The sequence below is a fragment of the Ambystoma mexicanum genome, chromosome 12, assembly GCF_040938575.1.
Source record: "Ambystoma mexicanum isolate Mex_15411 chromosome 12, UKY_AmexF1_1, whole genome shotgun sequence".
Taxonomy (NCBI): Eukaryota; Metazoa; Chordata; class Amphibia; order Caudata; family Ambystomatidae; genus Ambystoma; species Ambystoma mexicanum.
In genome coordinates this window covers 1,169,687,024-1,169,707,250 of record NC_090936.1, presented here as the reverse complement: position 1 = coordinate 1,169,707,250, position 20,227 = coordinate 1,169,687,024, and the positions used below count along the sequence as shown (strand labels likewise).

At 44.9% G+C, this 20,227-nt stretch overlaps 1 long non-coding RNA gene across 1 annotated transcript; it reads left to right on the top strand.

Moving 5' to 3' along the window:
* The first annotated feature begins 234 nt into the window (after positions 1 to 234).
* On the top strand, positions 235 to 19,956 carry LOC138513117 (uncharacterized). The gene is made up of 2 exons (XR_011281715.1): positions 235 to 366; positions 19,353 to 19,956. It is a non-coding gene; the product is annotated as an uncharacterized lncRNA (long non-coding RNA).
* Positions 19,957 to 20,227: the final 271 nt, after the last annotated feature.

Below are 20,227 nucleotides of genomic sequence, written 5' to 3'. Positions count from 1 at the left end.
ACTACACCAGATATGCTGATGAATGGAACTTGGCAGACAGTGTGTCAATAGCAGACAGGCCGGGTGACAGCCTGGACCTGCATAATAACAGAGAAAGTCTTGCATTTATTTGAATTTCATTGGCTGTTTGTCAGCCAATGAAATGTTTTAACACTGGCTGCGGTGGGATCAGTTTTGCACGAGAGCCGTCTTCACTTGATGCAGTCCGTGCAGATTACCGGCAGCATAGGCAGGCCCTGTGAGACGGGGTGTGGTGGGTGTTGGCCGCTGCCTAGTTGAGCCTGATCCTCAGCCGATAGTCCTGACTCCTGAGAGGGAAGAAGCAGAGCGCAGACCTCAGCCTGCGTGCGTACGGCCTTACTAATGGTAAGTGAAAGTCTTACTGCCCTGGGGTAGTGGGCGTGCATTGTAGGCAGCTTTGCCTCTCTGCAGGTGTGCGTGTGTCCGGGGATTGGAGGGATAACGGAAGAGTCCTGGGGAATGCCGAGAGATGGGTCTCTGTGCACAGCAGCTGCAGTCTCATGGTTGGGGGCAGTGCTTTAAGTGGGCCTGTCTCCAAAAAGTGGACCTCAGACAGGGCACCCGGCCCGGCCACGGCCGCAGCCTCGAGAGGACATTTGCCCGCTGCCATAATGAAGATAGGGCAGAGCAGCTGTGACTGAAAAAAGCGCCAGCGCAATGCTGTGCCTGGCACTTCTACAGGAAAAGCAAACTGTAACTTCCTCTGGTGACCCTGTGCACGCGGTCACCAGAGGAAGTTACAGTCCTCAGACACGACCCAGGTTATTTATTTATTCATGCAATGTTTGTCGTATAAATGGACCCAGATTATTTATTTATGCAATGTTTGTCGGATATCTTTATCCGACAAACATTGCATAAATGAATAAATATACGTGTATCCGACAAAGATTGCATGAATAAATAAATACCCCTATTAACATTGAAACTATCCCACATGATGCAGCCACCCGACTGCTTTCAGAGGGGCTGCAGGAGCTGTGCCGGGTGTGGTTCAAGTAAATGAAAACGTTGCTTATGGCAACAGAAATCAGCAGGTTTTAAGAATGAGGTTGCAGGACAATCCCTCGGTTTAAACCAGGAATTCCCCACAGATGATCTGCTCTTTCACCATTAGCTAGAGTCATGGCTCTTCTTAATGATTCTTGCACAGTCCTCCTCTTCGTGAGCTCAGATCGCAGTGCAGGCTAACATTGCTGTTGCTAGATTAGGTGCACAGATGCCTGGCACGGATCATCACCAGGATTTCTCCACAGGTGATCTGCTCTTTCACCATTAGCTGGAGTCATTGCTCTTCTTAATGGTTCTTGCACGGTCCTCTGCATGGGCTCAGATTGCAGTGCAGGCTAACATTGCTGTTGCTAGATTAGGTGCACAGATGCCTGGCACGGATCATCACCAGGATTTCTCCACAGGTGATCTGCTCTTTCACCATTAGCTAGAGTCATGGCTCTTCTTAATGATTCTTGCACAGTCCTCCTCTTCGTGAGCTCAGATTGCAGTGCAGGCTAACATTGCTGTTGCTAGATTAGGTGCACAGATGCCTGGCACGGTTTGCTCCAGTGCACATGTGCTGCCAATCATCCTGTGTACTGATCATTTGTGGTCATCAATATTAATGACACGTTACTTTTCAGGCAATGTTAGTATACGTTGTGATCATTTGAAAACACTGTGTATTTGAACATGCATATGTATACCTATTTCTGCATGTGCAAACAGCATTTGCACTTGCACAAATGTTTTCTTATACTGCTGTTATGGTTCCTTCCCATGCAAAATAAATGCTCAACTAAACATATCCTATAGAAATTGAAATATAGGAAGCCGATTTTCAATATCATTAAGCCAAAAGACCATGTACTCGGCCTTGATATAAGTCACAGGCCTCTATGCTGATAATTTGAAGCACTGTACATCTATCTCTTTACTACATGGTGTCCTGCACTTGTTGAAACATATCAGAGCCCCCTATTGAAATCAAAGCCTACATAGTGGGCTACATACCTACATAGTGAAGTAACTCAGAAAGCTGGCCCATAATGTGCAAAACAGTGTGCAGCACATTCATTGTACAAACACACATTGGTTGGGTAGGAGTTACTTGCTGCCTTGTGTAGTTTAGGAGTGGCACGTGTGCCGGGGGGTGCAACTTAGTTTTTCGCCCTGGGCACCAAATGGACTAGAAACTGCTCTGCCCACAGATTTCCAGCAACCTTGTCTTCCTCTTACCTCCATTTCTTCTTTTCAAGTGCTGTTTAAAAACATATCTCCTTGTTGATCTTTGGTTTTCTGTTTATCTCTTCGTGTAAATTGTACCATTGGTTACTTTGTACAGCGCTTGGGCATTAAGTGCAATACAAGTTCAATATAGATACTAAAGAAATAATGTGATAGGTATTTTTTTCTCTTGGGGTGAGTGTCTTTGTCTGCAAAATGCCATAGTCCCTTTCGGCAAGGTCACTTCCCATTGGCTATGCTAATGTGCCCCCCACTTCTTTTTAGGACTTGACCCCTGGTGCAGCAGATAGTGTGAGCTAAGGGTCAGACAGCCAGAGCAGATTGTGGACAGGTGGAAAGATAGCGTCAAGGACACGAGCCACCCGGATGGCGGGACAGACAGACAGAGCAAGCCTCTTGGAACACGTAGCTAGAGTTAGTTAAAGAAGCCCGGGCGTAGGGAAGTATGGTGTGATGAGGCTATCACACATAGACAGATGGTGTAAAGAACTTGAGGTGCACTATCAGGGAGTGTGAGGGGATTGGGCCACGTGCACGGCTTGACAGACAGTACTTTATGTTTGGAGCACCTGGAAACATTGTGAGGAGCTCGAGGCACGAGGGCAGGCGTTATGAAGAATTTGGGAGCACAAACCAATTAACAGAAAGCAGATGTAGATAGGGGGAGAGGGACATATTGGGGTGCATGGGGCACCCGCTAAGAGGACGGGCTCTGTGCGAATTTCGGGGCACATCATACACACGCACAGTGTGAAGGAGGGGGTCTATCACATCCGGAGACAGAGAGTGTAGGGGGCATGAGACATGTCAGCAGACCGTGCAAAGCCCGGGACAAATGGACAGGCATTGTGAGGAACTCCTGGGACACCCCGCGGTTCTTTGAAGCAGCAGCATGCTAACCTGTGGGACCAGCAGCGGGACACCAGCCATTATAACGTGTCAGGTTTTAACTGGTGCAAAAATGATGGAAATCCATTTTGAACCTTTTTCATGGTCTCCAGGCACTCAGTGGGATCTGAAAACCAAAGAGGGTTTAGGGGGCCTACTCAGTGGGATGGAGAGGGAGCGCGAAAGAGAGCTCTGTTGAGCTGTTGGTAGCTTCAGTTCGGAAAAAACGGTTACTGTGTGCTGCCTTTGCATTTAGTTGGAAGTTTTTAGGTGTGTGTATGGGTTCCCTTGCATGTCTGTGGTTTAGTTTTCTGTAGTCTGTTGGCTATATGAACTATATATAGTAGGAACATTCATTTGAGCCCCAAGTCACACATTCCACATCACCCCTAGTAGCCCCTAGTCGCTGGAAGTTCACATCCAGTTCTGAGCCAGAACAGCTAGGCATTGTGGGTATGATATATATATATATATATATATATATATATATATATATATATATATATATATATGTTCATAGCTCTCCACTAGACACAAATCAGGCCACTGTAGACCAACCAGTCCAGATAAATTCACTGCAATGTGAAGCTTGTAATCCTGCGCCCACAATGGGGAAACCTAAACTACAACTACCACAATGCAAATGGAAAAAACAGAACTGGATGTGTAATAACCACCTGGCTTGGGTTTAGATAGAACTGGACAAACAATTTTGAATCCAAACTGGTTAGCTCCAAAGCTGGTACGCAAGCAGCACAAATTGAGCAACATTACATACTTGCCAACAACATTTCCAATGTGTAGGTGCTTATCCTCTGTTTTTTTCTTTGCATTCTGGGACTTGTAGTTCCACTTTTCCCATTATAAAACTCGGACTACAAGTCCCAGAATGCAAAGAAAAAAACCAGGACTGGATAAGCACCTAAAGCTGGGACGGGTCGTGTTGGCAAGTATGCATTGATTTTCTCAATGTTTTGACCCCATGAAACGCTTGAAGCAGGCAACCACACCCGCAGACGAGACTCCTGGATGCACGTTGTGTTTGGAACTATTCACTGAAATTCCGTTTCTTTCTGTTCGTGCACGCCTCTGCTCGCTGTGGCCGTGTTACTATGCGCGCTGCTATCAGGGCGCAGCTGCAGTGCTGACTTCCTCTACAGTGCCTTCAACTGGCGTTCTTAAATTTGGCAGCCTACGTCATTTCCTGCTACCCAACTGTGAACAGCAGTCCCAAGCAGTCATGCCGAGTTCCTGAGTTCAAAGTAAGTTCACGCAGAGTTGAAGGTTTATTTTTCCTCACGTGCTTCAAATTCAAATAACAAAATTAGATCTCCAGCGCAACAACCGTTCTGGGTCTAGTAGCACCGCCTCGAGAATAAGGATTAAGCACCAGGCGACAAACCATGAACCATGCTGGCGCTAGACATTTGAATATTAGGACTCTGGTGGTAATTCAGCGGTAAATCCACGCTTTTACCGTTACTGCCGCTTCATCCTGCGGATTTATCACGGGAATGCAAGTGGAGGCATGGCAGTGTTAATGCCCATTTTCGGAGTCCATGCGGGATTTCGGTGGAGTTACAGCCGCCACTTTACCGTCGCCAGTTTTTTGGCTGTAAGGTGGAGGGTTGACCGACAGCTTTTGCTGGAGATAAAGCCACCACCGTACCACCAAACTTGTAGTACTGCTGTGCTCCATTTTTACCCTATGGCACTCATTTTATCCACAAGAGAGAATGGGCCTCATTACGAGTTTGGAGGTAGCCATGCCATTTTTACCGGCATGGCTACCCCCAAACTCGGGTTCGGGTCTGGAAAAATGGGAATTACCGGGCCATTCCGACCTTTGCGGGCCCAGTAATTCCCATTTGCGGGACCCGGACCCGGTACGTCCCCATTTCAATTTGAGCCCCCATAGGGCAAAATGGGTATGGGAGGATGGTAGCAACGGTCCCGTTAATAACGGGGCCATTGCTACCATCCTGTTCTGCTAGCGGGTGCCACTCTGCACGTCTTATCTGACCAGGCGTACAGAGCAGCCCCGCAAGCAGAACTCGTAATGTGGCGGTAGAGTGATAACGGCGCCGGCAGCACTACCAGCGCCGTTATCACTCTACCGCCAGGGTCGTAATGAGGCCCAATGAAAGGGCGAGACAGTAAGTTTTAAATCTGTGACCTGCAGGTGGGTGCTGAAGTGGCCAGTTAAAAGACGAGGTGAATTGAGAAGTCTCAGAGGAGCCAGGCACTTGGGTAGACTGTGGGGAGTCAGAATCCCCTGAACCCCCTTATAACGTGAAGAATAGCATATGTCTTGCTGAGTGAGAGCTGGAAGATGAATTTATCACCTGCTCAGGGCCATGTCTCAGACCCTGTGGGAGAGAGACAGAACTGAGAGAGAGTCAGACCTAAGGGGGGAGCCACACCCGGCGAGAGAGAGCAAGACCCAGGGGAGAACGTGATCCTGGGAGAGAGTGAGATCAAGCATAGACCGCGATCCTGGGAGAGAGTGAGACGAAGCATAGACCACGATCCTGGGAGAGAGTGAGACCAAGCATAGAACACAATCCTGGGAGAAACTAAAATCTAGGGGTGAACGCGATCCTGGGAGAGAGAGCGAGACTCAGGGAGAATGCGTTGTGGGAGGGAGAGAGAGAGAGAGAGAGAGAAACCCAGCGTAGAATGCAATCCTGGGAGAGAGCGAGACCCAGGGGAGAAGGTGATCCTGGGAGAGAGTGAGATCAAGCATAGGGCGCAATCCTGGGAGAGAGTGAGACCAAGCATAGAACACAATCTTGGGAGAGACTAAAATCCAGGGGTGAACACGATCCTGGTAGAGAGAGCGAGACTCAGGGAGAACGCATTCTGGGAGGGAGGGAGAGAGAGAGAAACGTAGCATAGAACACAATCCTGGGAGAGAGCAAGACCCAGGGGAGAACGTGATCCTGGGAGAGAGTGAGACCAAGCATAGACCGGGATTCTGGGAGAGAGCAGGACCTAGAGGGGAACCACACCCAGTGAGAGAGCTCGACCCACCGTAGAACGCAATCCTGGGAGAGAGCGAGACCCAGGGGAGAACGCAATCCTGGGAGAGAGTGAGACCAAGCCTAGACCGCGATCCTTGGAGAGAGTGGGACCCAGAATAGAACGCGATCCTGGGAGAGAGTGAGAACATGATCCTGGGAGAGAGCCCAACCCAGAGGAAACCACACCCAGTGAGAGAGCTCGGCCCAGCATAGAACGTGATCCTGGGAGAGAGTGAGACCCAGCATAGACCACGATCCTGGGAGAGAGTGAGACCTAGCATAGACCACGATCCTTGGAAAGAGTGAGACCAAGCATAGACCGCGATCCTGGGAGAGAGTGGGACCCAGCATATAACACGATACTGGGAGAGAGTAAGACTGCGATCCTGGGAGAGAGGCGGACCCAGGGGAGAGCGTGATCCTGAGAGAGAGCAAGACCCAGGGGAGAATGCGATCCTGGGAGAGAGTGAGACCAAGCATAGAACGCGATCCTGGGAGAGAGTGGGATCCAGCATATAACACGATACTGGGAGAGAGTGAGACCAAGCATAGACCACGATCCTGGGAGAGAGTGGGACCCAGCATAGAACGCGATCCTGGGAGAGAGGCGGACCCAGAGGAGAATGTGATCTTGGGAGAGAGCCCAAACCAGAGGTAACCACACCCAGCGGGAGAGCTCGGCCCAGCATAGAACGCAATCCTGGGAGAGACTAAAATCCAGGGATGAACGAGATCCTGGGAGAGAGTGAGTCCCAGGGAAGAAAACGATCCTGGGTGAGAATGAGATCCATGGGAGAACATGATCCTGAGAGAGGGCTCGACCAAGCTTGAAAGCGATCCTGAGAGAGAGTTAAATCCAGGGGAGAATGCGATCCTGGGAGAGAGTGAGACCCTGGGTAGGATGTCATCCTGGAAGAGAGCTTGACCCAGTGGAAACCACACCCAGTGACGGAGCTCGAGCCAGCATAAAACACGATCCTGAGAGATAGTAAAATCCAGGAGAGAATGCGATCCGGGCAGAGAGCGAGCCAGCATAGAACAATGTAGAGGAGCAGCTGTATACCTCTGCAGGAAATCTTGCCCCCTTCCTCCCATATGTTGGAGACATCAGACCGTGCTGTGTTTGACACCAGCTGTTGTGCCAAAACCGCAGGGTGTGTTTGAAAGAAGATACCCGTTGAGACAACCTTACTGTGTATATCCCCGAAGTGATGACAACCGAAGGGAGGAACTCCCTGAAGGAATATGAGAAGGAGCAAAGGAAATAAGTTAGTGATGTCATAAGTATGGACGACGTCCCGAGATGTTGATTGAAGAGAATGTATAAATCCCAAAGAAACTAATGATGAAGTAAAGAATCAAGTGAGCTTTTAAATAAGAAAAAGAAGATTATTTGTGCTGAAGTACTGCAGAAAATCAACCATTCAATAAATGTACAGACACTTAAATGCAAGGTAGACTAAGTCCTCATAGAAGCTAGCTATACGTAGTGAATAGACGCAGGCAAAGCCGCCATTATATAGAAGCTGGATATTCCTATCATGAATTTAGTAAGTCAGGACCCATGAAGCAGGAAGGGAAAACTGTGTTGCAGCAAGAATAAGCAGAATCGTGGAGCTGCATGGCGAGGTTGTCTGGCCTGGAGTCAAGACTGAAGTCAGCTCTCTATTCTGCAAATGAGCAAACGTACGGCGGATGAATCATCCCTTGTGCAGGTGCAAAGAAAGAACACCAAGAATGCCATGTTTTATTCAGTTAGAGCCTTTAAAACCTGCAAAATGGACCAAATTGTGGTCTCCTCTCACACGAGCCAAGGATGAAAATATAATTCGAACTTGGAGTCCCAGAGATGATAGTGAGTGCCCTCACTCCCATGCATTCTCAAAACAAGGATACTTTGCAAGGCCAAGTGCAAAGACAATCTTCATGGCAGAAGGCATGGGTGATAAGAGATGCTGGCCAATTGGGTGTGGAGGTAGTGTCATGCCCCACCTCCTTGCACCTGGGTCTGGGTTTATGTGCTGCTAAATGAACCGAATGTTCCAGACATGGCACAAGCATGGCAACCAATTATAGTAGTCCATATAACGAAAGACCTTATAGTTTGAAGACCAATGAGAAACTGTGTATCTAATGCTTCTGAAGATTACATGTTTTAGAGGTATGCATATGTTGTCCACCTGATAGTGGGCAGCCAATCACAATCCTAGCTCATACAGAAAGTATACTTAGATGTTCCCCTTAGCCAATCCCGACCCTTGATAGGTTTTTCATTATTGCCACGTAGTATGACATCACATCTGACTTATTTTCGATATAAAAACCCTGTTTTGTGTAAAGATCACTCTGAGAGACTGAGCGTACATTCGTTGATGTTTGTTGTAAATTCCCTGTTTTAGATAATTGTTAATAAACAGTACTTTGCCATCTTCCTGAGTTGGATTGGTTATATGGACTCAGAATTATTATGTATGATCCCATCCATTACATATGCACGTTCCTAAAGGGCCCTAAGCTCACAAGGTAGCGGTGCAGATTGTTTAAAGATCCAAACTAGTTCTACTCCAGACATTCGGATGATCGGGCTTCCTCCGCTATTAGCTGGAAGATTGCAGATTTTCCTGTGGAGAGTGGCCGAATAGAAATAAACTTGCAAGAAGAACCGAGACAGTGGGCAGGTCCCCCTTTGAAGAAATCCCAGCTCGGTTTCTGCTGGCACTCTGCAGATGGAAGGCAAAGTGGTCGGATTGAAGGAGGAGTCGATACTGAAGGCCTCGAGTCAATTAACGAATGGTAAGTAGACTAAGGGGAATGGCAATATAAAGAGACAGGATTGTGATCATTTTGAGAAACTGGAAATATTGTGAAGCTAAGAGAGACCGCCTAAGAGTCCTAATTCAAGAGAATTAGAAGAAGACATTTGAAACTCCAAAGGTAATAGAAATAGAAAAAAATGCACAAGTCAGGACTGTGTAAGGTGATGTCTCAAACCCTGTACAGGGTAAAATAAAGGCGAGAGAAGGGTACTCCTTATTATAAATGAGAAATAAAGAGAGGAGAGATGATCACAGTGTTCTAAAATGTGTAATGTGTGAGAAGTCTAAATGTTGTTTGTTGAATAGAGTATCGAGGAGCGATAGAATTGTGAAGAAGTTGAAAAGTAACGGTGATTAAAGATAAAGTGTAGCAAAATGATTGGCACCAATCAAAAGAATAGATAGGTCATTGAAATAAGAGGATTGAGCAGGGATTGATGGTGATTTCTCATATTTGTTGTTTTAAAAACATTAAAAATTGTGAGTTAAGTTAAAAGAAAAGGTTTATTTAATGAGCTTGTAAGTATTGAAAGTCAATTGAGACTTGTCGTTATGGAGGACACTCCTCTCATGCACCTATGCTAGGCTCTGCCAAAAAATATGCCCAAGCGCTAACAGTACAGTGCAGAATGGGTAAAGGGCACAGCAGGTAAAATGTGGTAAGTGAAGGTAAAAACAATTCTCAAGACAAGGATACTTTGCAAGGCCAAGTACAAAGACAATCTTCATGGCAGAAGGCATGGGTGATAAGAGATGCTGGGCTAATTGGGTGGGGAGGTAGTGTCATGCCCCATCTCCTTGCACCTGGGTCTGGGCTTATGTGCTGCTAAATGAACCGAATGTTCCAGACATGGCACAAGCATGGCAACCAATTATAGTAGTCCATATAACGAAAGACCTTATAGTTTGAAGACCAATGAGAAACTGTGTATCTAATGTTTCTGAAGATTACATGTTTTAGAGGTATGCATATGTTGTCCACCTGATAGTGGGCAGCCAATCACAATCCTAGCTCATAGAGAAAGTATACTTAGATGTTCCCCTTAGCCAATCCCGACCCTTGATAGGTTTTTCATTATTGCCACGTAGTATGACATCACTTCTGACTTATTTTCGATATAAAAACCCTGTTTTTTGTAAAGATCACTGAGAGACTGAGCGTACATTCGTTGATGTTCGCTGTAAACTCCCTGTTTTAGATAATTGTTAATAAACATTACTTTGCCATCTTCCTGAGTTGGATTGGTTATTTGAACTCAGAATTATTATGTATGATCCCATCCATTACATATGCACGTTCCTAAAGGGCAGGGCTTTAAGTGGGGTAAGAAATCGAGGGGGGGCCCTCATTTGGGGGCATGGCTTGTGGGAGGGGCGTGGCCTAAAAAGTACGCAAATCGTAAGGTATACACACAAATATATATAAATGTTATATATTTGTGTGCGTACCTTACTATGGTTTGTGTACTATGCAAGCCATCTTTTCTAAACATAGAAATATGTAACATATTTCTACGTTTATACAAGATGGCTTGCAAAGTACACAAACCATAGTAAGGTACGCACACAAATATATAACATTTATATATATTTGTGTGCATACCCTTCGGTTTGACTAGTTTTCAGGCCATCTTTTTTAAACATTTCGGGTTTATAAAAGATGGCTTTGAAAGTACACAATTCAAGCCATCCTTTATAAAGCTTTGAGTACGGACAAAATTGTCCGTCGGCAAAGCTTTATAAAAGATGGCTTGAAATGTGTACTTTCAAAGCCATCTTTCATAAACCTCGAAAAATGTCGAGGAATCCCCAGGTTCGCCGGGGTTAAAGACGCCTCGGCGACCTGGGGAAACAAAGGGACAGTAACTGCCTCTGGTGTGTCAGCTCGCCTGACTTCATTGCAGGCGCATCTCCCGTCGCGGCTGCGGCCGCGACGGGATAATGCATCCTGCGATTCCCGCCAATGTTGCGGTAGGACGGGGGCCCTGGGAGGGCCCCGGCTCAGTCCCACTTTTTGGAGACTGCCGGGGCCCGGCCCCGGCAGGCCCCGGCCCACTTTAAGCACTGCTAAAGGGCCCTAACCTCACGAGGTAGCAGTGCAGATTGTTTAAAGATCCAAATTAGTTCTACTCCAGACATTCGGATGATCGGGCTTCCTCCGCCATTAGCTGGAAGATTGCAGATTTTCCTGTGGAGAGTGGCCGAGTAGAAATAAACTTGCAAAAAGAACCGAGACGGTGGGCAGGTCCCCCTTTGAAGAAATCCCAGCTCGGTTTCCGCTGGCACTCTGCAGATGGAAGGCAAAGTGGTTGGATTGAAGGAGTCGATACTGAAGGCATCAAGTCAATTAACGAATGGTAAGTAGACTAAGGGGAATGGCAATATAAAGAGACGGGATTGTGATCATTTTGAGAAACTGGAAATGTTGTGAAGCTAAGAGAGACCGCCTAAGAGTCCTAATTCAAGAGAATTAGAAGAAGACATTTCAAACTCCAAAGGTAATAGAAATAGAAAAAAATGCACAAGTCAGGACCGTGTAAGGTGATGTTTCAAACCCTGTACAGGGTAAAATAAAGGCGAGAGAAGGGTACTCCTTATTATACATGTGAAATATAGAGAGGAGAGATGATCACGGTGTTCTAAAATGTGTAATGTGTGAGAAGTCTAAATGTTGTTTGTTGAATAGAGTATCGAGGAGCGATAGAATTGTGAAGAAGTTGGAAAGTAACACTGATTAAAGATAAAGTGTAGCAAAATGATTGGCACCAATCAAAAGAATAGATAGGTCATTGGAATAAGAGGATTGAGCAGGGATTGATGGTGATTTCTCATATTTGTTGTTTTAAAAACATAAAAAATTGTGATTTAAGTTAAAAGAAAAGGTTTATTTAATGAGCTTGTAAGTATTGAAAGTCAATTGAGACTTGTCATTATGGAGGACACTCATCTCATGCACTTATGCTAGACTCTGCCAAAAAATATGCCCAAGCGCTAACAGTACAGTGCAGAATGGGTCAAGGGCACAGCAGGTAAAATGTTTATGCCTTGACCACAAGGCGGATCGATGTCAAAAGCGATATTGCAAAACATGACCACATACTTGCACTCCACGTACACAGGATGAAATTAGCAATTTTAGAACTTTGATAGATGTACCAAGAGGAAAAAGAAGATCCGCCACCTGCGGAGTGGATGCTTAGTCAGCATAAGGGCGAAGGTGTGGAGTCCTCTCCTTACATTGTCTGAAATAAAGAGTGTTGCTACAGAAGGGATCAGAATATATCCTTTAAAGGAATTGAACGCAGCGACGGGGTATAGTAATCAGATATATGAACCCCCCCGCTTACAGTAGTGATGTTTATAATTTCATACAAGACAAGGAAGAAAGAAGCAAGCGGTCGAATTGTCGACAGATATAGACAGAGAAATCAAGAGATGGAAAGGAGAAAAAGAGAAGGTTAGCGAGGTAGCACTCGTACAAAACAAATGGATGAGAAGACAGATATTACTCAAGATAGATGGCAAAAGTATTGAGGAAGTTACACAATGATAAGATAAGGATGAACAAGAAAAGAAAGATAAGGAATGAGAGAGGAGATTAAAGGAGGATGAGCAAAGAAGTAAAAGTAGGGATCGATGAGAACAGATATATCAGGAGGAGCTAGAGAAAGATGTAAAACGGGCAGAAGAACAATGAAAGTACAACAATAGACAAAGAGCGATAGAAGAAAGGCACAGAAAGGAAAGAAAGTTAGGGATAAAAGATTGCAGAGATGAAGGGAAGAAGAGGAAAAGGGAAGGAGTAAGGAGGGATGAACAAAGGCAGGAAGAAGAAAGAGTTAGAAAGGATGCGAGAAAGCAAAGGGAAGTAGATGAAGAAATAGAACAAAACAGAAGGCAGTGAGGTTCGGATACCAGTCTTATTAGAAAAGAACAAATGAGGCCTAGCCCAGAAATATGATGGGAGAGAGAGAGATATATCTCCTAATAAAGGAGAAGACGCTAGAAGCACCTAGAGCAACGCTAGATGAAGAAAGGTATGCTATGGAAAGCATTGGAGAAAGGATCAATAAGGTCTATCAGCAATTAAAACGAGATAACGAGCATGGAACTCGAGGAAATGATGATTGATCCGCTCCTTTTCACGACTTAGCAAGCCCCGCCCACCTGGTGCCTTCCTGCTTGCCGCTCCTTTTCACCACTTAGCAAGCCCCGCCCACCTGGTGCCTTCCTGCTGGCTGCTCTTTTCCCTACTTAAGGAGCCCTCCAGCCTCTTTTCCTTTGCAGCTGGGGAGCAGCTGTAAGTGGATCTACGTCACCTGGCCTAAGCCCCACCCACCTGGTGCCTTCCTGCTTGCCGCTCCTTTTCACCACTTAGCAAGCCCCACACACCTGATGCCTTCCTGCTTGCCACTCTTTTCTCTACTTAAGGAGCCCTCCAGCCTCTTTTCCTTTGCAGCTGGGGAGCAGATGTAAGTGGATCTAGGTCACCTGGCCTAAGCCCCGCCCACCTTCTTAGCCCTGCCTCTTGCTTCCTGCTCTTAACTCTTAGATGAAGGGCGTTTCTCGCCCAGGAGTCCAAATTGAAGGGCAGTCAAAGAAAAGGGTTATTGCTGTTTGGACCTGATCAGACCAGGAGGATCCAGGGTCCTACCCCCTGCTAAAACAGAAGGTAAGCATGCACCAACATGTGTTTACACCCTCTGTGCCAACAGGCCATCCCCACCCTCTCTGGTGCCCCTGTGTTGTTCCCTTGTGCACCCCCACTTCCTGCACACAGGAGTCTGTCCTGATACATTCTGGTTTCACCATCACCGTCTTGTGGCCAATGCTGGATTTTACTTTTATGGACTTCATTGATTCACGGTGCGTCACCCTTTCTCAACTCTCATGCTGGACTTCCTTTGCATCTTGTACTCATGGTGGCCCGGAATCATGCTGTTCCATCTTCATCTTGTATCCTGGCTTGCAACATTATGTGTTACTACTGACTTCCGCAATTGTATTAGCTCTCCTCTCTTGCTTCTCCACTCTTTTTGACTGCTTAATCTCTGTTCTCTCCTCTCCTCCCCTCACCCCTCCCTTTTCCTATCTCCTCCCCTCCTCCCCTTTCTTTCTTCTATGCACTTACTCTATCAGAATTGTCCCTGGACCTATTATGATAGCAACCTCGTCTGTCGCTCCCCTATCCCTTTACTGTTGTCCCCCCTCCCTCCAGCACTATCTGAAATGTCGTCAGGCCTAGTACGATAGTCACTTGTTTTGTTCCTCCCCTCCCTTTCTGCACCCCTCTCCCTCACCTTTTGTTTTCCTCCAGCTCTACCAGAAATGTTGTCAGGCCTAGTACGGTAGTCGCCTGTCTGTTTCCATTTCCTTCCCACTCTCCCCCTCCCTTCCTTATCTATGTCTTAGCTCTTGCACTATCTGAAATGTCGTCAGGCTGAGTACGATAGTTAATTTCACATCCTTACTGTTCATGGCCTGTAAGAATGTTGTTGTATTTTCTCTTGTTCCCTTCCTTGCCTTGAAGGGCTTTGAAACAAATTGTGTATAGGCGCAATATAAATAAACTATCATATCATATCATATCAGTACCTCAATCATGAAGTGAGGAGGGAAACCTGTTCAGTGATGAATGCAGAGCATTGTCCTTAAGTAGATTACATTTAGACCGAGACGGGGAGGATAGTCACACCAGCTGGGGTTTAGCAATATCAGACGAGAAAAGAGAGTTCATTCGTAGGGCAGAAAGAGGGAGCGTTAGCGCCCCTTCAGGAAGCCTACAATTGGATAAGGATGTGAGATGGTCAGATCTGGAACATCCTAAAGAAAGAAGGCCAGATCCTGTATTGTACCCAAGATTCCATCGTAAGCAGGCTAAGGTCATTACAGGCAAGGAGACAGACAGGGGTGATTGTCCCTGTCATGGATAGACTAATAGTGGGATCCGACTATGGGATGGGGTTCACGCAGTTCCCCTTGTTAGAGAAAGGGGGAGAAAGAATGCAATATATTCCATGGCCACAGATGGACAGGATCATTTAGAATGCAAGCTCCCTAGTTTGCCTTCGGGCGATGGGAAATGGATAAACAAATTAGAGAAAATGACAGAGGGAAACACATTGGCCATAGGGGACATGAAAGGTCTCCTTGCAGCCATTTTGGAGAGAGGGGTGATGACATATGGAGGAGAGTGGGATATTCAAGTGTGACTGCACAAAACACAGTGCATGATGGACCGCTGTTCAATAATTGTAGGGCAGGTGTTAGTACAGCAGGTCCCACAGCAGGGACAAGCACAAATGAATCCATCCCAGGGGTAGTCACAACAACTGACAGGGTGACTTGATGTGTTCGGTACTATCTGTGTCATCAGACCCACAAGAGGAACCAAGTGTCGTTGTGACGATAGGAGGCAAACTTTTTCTTTTCTTGTAGGCACTGGGGCAACTCATTCATGTATAAGGGAGGGAAAGTATCCAATGCCAGGAATTGCTATGAATGCTCAAAGGTTCTCTCGAGCTATGAATCTAGTTCATTTTATTGATAAATTACCGATCTGCATGGGAGAATGTAACATGTCTATCCCTTTGTTATATTCACTACAGACACCAGTTTACATTTTAGGAAGAGATCTAATGACGAATCTTAATATGACGACTTTATTTACTGATCAAGGATAGTGTGCTCCACTCCAGGAATACACTATTTAAATATGGGAGAGTTCATACTGGCGTTCACAGGGCAATTGGCTCTGTGGGGCGTTCCAGTAGATCCAGAGATTTTTCTATATGGAGTACGCATTTTGCTGACATGGCAACCTGGTGTGGTAGGAAAAATTGTGAGGATACCTGATGAGTCTTTATTTAGACCACAAATACCTATGGATGAGTAAGGTGGACAGACTATTCCTATAGAGTTGGAAGCAGCTATAGTATGAAGAGAGATGGAAATGCTTGAAGGGACAGACTATGAGGTTAGAACATGGAGAACAGTGATAGCTATTGAGGAGGTATACAGACTGACTGACATAACCAATGATGATATAATCAGGGAAGACCGAAGCAATGACAAAGTGGTGTTCTTCATGAGCATTACATACTGGATAAGGATAGAAAAAAGGGAAGTTCCACAAAGAATGTCGACAATGCAGCAACAAGCCAGTTTTTTCAGGAGGGTCTTGAAAAGGTGCTGAGTGCCCTACGGACCAGAGGCCCTTATGATGTAGGTTTATTAAAGGGGATAGGGGAGGTTAAAATAAAGCCTAAGCCAGGAGCAATTTTACCCCGAGCAAAATAGTACCCCATGTCTCGGGAAGCTGATGAAGGTATATTTCACAATATTTCAGCACTGATAAATCAGGGGATGATGGTGCCATCAGAATCATTGTGCAATAGCGTGGTGTATCTAATAAAAAAATCTAAAGAATGGTCGTGGAGATTTATCCAGGATTTGTGACCTCTTAACCAGATTGTCGATACCGAGTCTCCTTTAGTTCCTAATCCTGTGACAATATTGTCCAGTATCCCAATAGAAGGTCGATACTTCACATTGATCAATTTTAAAACTGTGTTTTCCTCCATCCTGCCATTTCATAAGGACTCACAAGCCTTGACTTCCTTTACGTTTCACCAAAAAAGACTAATACATACTTGTTTGCCTCCAGGGCATTGTGAGTCCCCATCGATCTTTAACAGGGTCCTACAATTAGACGTAGGCAATATCGATCATAAGAGTACGGGGATACAGTAAGTAGATGGCCTATTGATTTGTAGAAAAACAGAGGATGAGTGTAGGCAGGATTCTGTCCAATTGATGACTATTTTAGCAAAGGATGTAAGGTGGACAAGGAGAAATTACAGTATTGTAAGGAGGAAGTATTGCACATATTTCAATTAATTTCACATGAAGGAAAGAAAGTGACACCTGAAAGGGCTGAGGCAATTATGAAACCAAACACAGTGAGACAAATGCACCAGTTTCTGGGTTTGTGCAATTATATTTGGGCCTGGGTGTTTGATTACAGCACGTACACAAAGCCGTTTCTGAAAGCATTAAAGAAAGCAGAAATTGGTAAGGCAAAAATAGAATGGACCGAAGACATGGAGGAAGGATTTGAGGAGTTGAAAAAAGCAATTTGTACAGCTCCTGTTTTAGGGATTCCCAATTATGACAAGGAATTGTATTTGTTCTCACACACCAGTGGGGCAGTCATGACAGTGCTACTTACACAAATAACCACATTAGGGTATAATCCTTTGGCATATTACAGTGGGATTTTAGACCCAGTTATGAGAGAACACTTCACTTGCGAACAAACTTTGGCGGCTGCTGCATTTGCAATTGAGAAGTCCACAAGTATTGTCATGGGCTGCTCTATGACCCTTTACATGAGGCATGCTCTATTTATTTCTTTATTTTATTTATTTATAGCATTTGTTACACGCCCAAACCCAGAGGTATCACGGCATAGGTTACATAGAGGTGCTTATCTGTTTGCTGACAAAGTTACATTACAGGTAGGATCAGTTGCATAGTTAGAAATCATAAGGCAGCACAGTTTGGGTGACTTAGTAGTTACAGATAAATCTAAGCATTTCAGGATGAAGTAATACTAGCTAGTATTTATTGAATAGCCATGTTTTGGCAAGAATTTTAAAGTGTTGGCGGGAATTTGCCATTTTTTAGAGAAACCCAAGGGCACATTGACATCCCAAAGAGCTTCAGTTTACGAGGTAATGATTTCTAATTCAATGATTAAAATTCTAAGATGTAAAATAGTGAACCCTGCTGCGTTCATACCTGAGCCAGTAGAAGAAGGTTATCATGTGCATGACTGTGTCAATTATGTAGAATTTTATGATGATATACCCCATGTGAAAGAGAATGCTTTGGCGGGAGAGAGATTCTTTTTTATTGATGGTTCTTTGAAAATTGACCAGTGGGGAAAGGTATTCAGGCACCACAGTAGTAAGACACAGAATAAATCGAGAATTCGAGGTGGTGGCGAGTGCAAGGCTACCGTCTAATTTTTCAGCACGAGCAGCAGACTTAGTAGTGCTTATTGTCACACTTGAGAAACATGAAGGCCAGAAAGTGACGGTGTACAGTGACACCACCTATGTGACGTCAACCGTACATGCAGGATTGTCACGTTGGAAGAGGAAGGGCTACTCCGTGCAGACGGCTCTCCAGTGCAATATACGTCCTTGTGGGATAGACTCATTAAGGCACTACAAATCCCAGTGGCCACTACGGTCGTAAAATGCTCAGCACATACTAAACAAACAGACTTTATTTCCTGCTGGAACGAAGCCACAGACATAGAAGCCAAAAGGGTTGCTTATTCTCCAGAAATGCTGAGGTTTGATACTAAGGATATTATCGAAAATTCGACTACCACCATGTTAGTACAGGAGGGGTTTAATATGCTATTGATAACCCAATTAATAGAGATTCAGGGAAGAGCACCACAGGAAGAGCATGAACTGGGGAAGTGAAGGGGGTGATTTTTATCCCCCTCGGAAGCTGCATGCTGACAGGAAAGCACTGGAAAGCCAGTGATGTCAGTAACTTTATTGAAAGACGCTCTTGATCAGCTGCATTACCCCGCACATGTATCTAGAGAAGGTCTTGCTGGGAATATTGCAGAAGACTCGTTAATTCCTAATTTGTTGGAACACGTTGCGCTGTTTATGGTGAATTGCATTGTGTGTCAAAGGTTTACTGCTGGGCATATACTGAGAATGATTAGAGGAGTAATACCTCGACCAAATGGTTAATTTCAGCATTTACATATCGACTATGTCAATATGCTGTAGACATGTAATGGATATAGGTATCTATCAGTGGTGGTGTGCCCCTTCTCTAGGTGGATCGAAGCAGGTCCGTGTGCACACCCAGATGCCAATTGCACAGCAAAGTTTTTAGCAGGCAATGTTTTTACTAGGTGGGGTGTGTGCGAAGTACTAAGATCCAATAATGGACCACATTTTGTCAATGAACTATTCCAACAAATAAGGCTTTTATTAAGTATAAAGCACAAGTTCTCTTCTGCGAATAGCCCAAAAGTTAACGGTTTATGTGAGAGACTTAATGGCCTCCTCAAAGAGAGAATCACCATGATTAAATTAACTTTGAAAAAGGGATGGCTGTATTACCCCTGGCCTTACATGCCCTTTGGAACAGACACGTTTGGACCACCACCTCACCCTGCACAAGCTAGTAACAGAGCATCAAATGAGAATGCCCCTTACACCTCCGTCTAGGATCAGGAGTGATGCCCAGAGTATAGCCAAAATGTTAGGTGATGAGATGCATCATTATTTGACATGTATGGCTACCAGTATTTCTTTCATTTCAGATGAAGTCAAGCATCGGGGTGGAAGGTATAGGAACACGGAAGAAGATCATTTGATGACCAATCCAAGTGAACTATTAACACTACCTAAATTATATGTTGGGGACCTGATTCTGATAAAATATTTCACCCTGAAGTGGCATGAGCCTTGATTTAATGGCCTATTCCTTGTGAAGTAAGTTTCCTCTTCTGCTGTTAAGATTCTGGAAAGAGGAGCTTGATTGCATCTGAACGACGTGAAGATTTATAAAGGTAAGACCCTCCCACTGTTGCTGATCCAGAAGTAGGACAAGAAAGGAGAATTTCTGCATGTGCACACCCAATCGATGACTAAGAAGATGGGCGATAAGTCAACGAGTGATCAAACACGTGCTTTATTTGGACTGGAATTCAATAGACACTCCTTATGTATATTTTAGCAGGAAGTGCAATGGCTTGCCGGGAAACTGAACTTTTAGAAATATATTAAAGTAGTGAAAGATGCATCAGAATTATGCTTACAACTCAGTTCTTGATCAGAAATTGGAAGACAGATCCAGATTCATTTCATGGAGAATATCTGTTTTAAGTGATATAAATACATGACACCTGCCAATATAGACGTTCATCGGTTTGTGGTTGCTCTCTTTGTATTCATACTTCAATCTTACCCTGCTCTTGTTAGAAGAGGCATTAATATTTATACTTTTTTACAGGATCCTAAAATTGGTCCAGTAATAAGAAGACTCTGCATTGATATAATTTAACAAATTGTATAGTTGCAAATGTAAAACAAACTCAATGCTTGTATTAAAAATGATTAATGAGGAAGACGACATGATTATAGAGAGAACACGCGTTCAGTAAGCAGTGGGATGGCATGAGAAATGGTTGTCCAG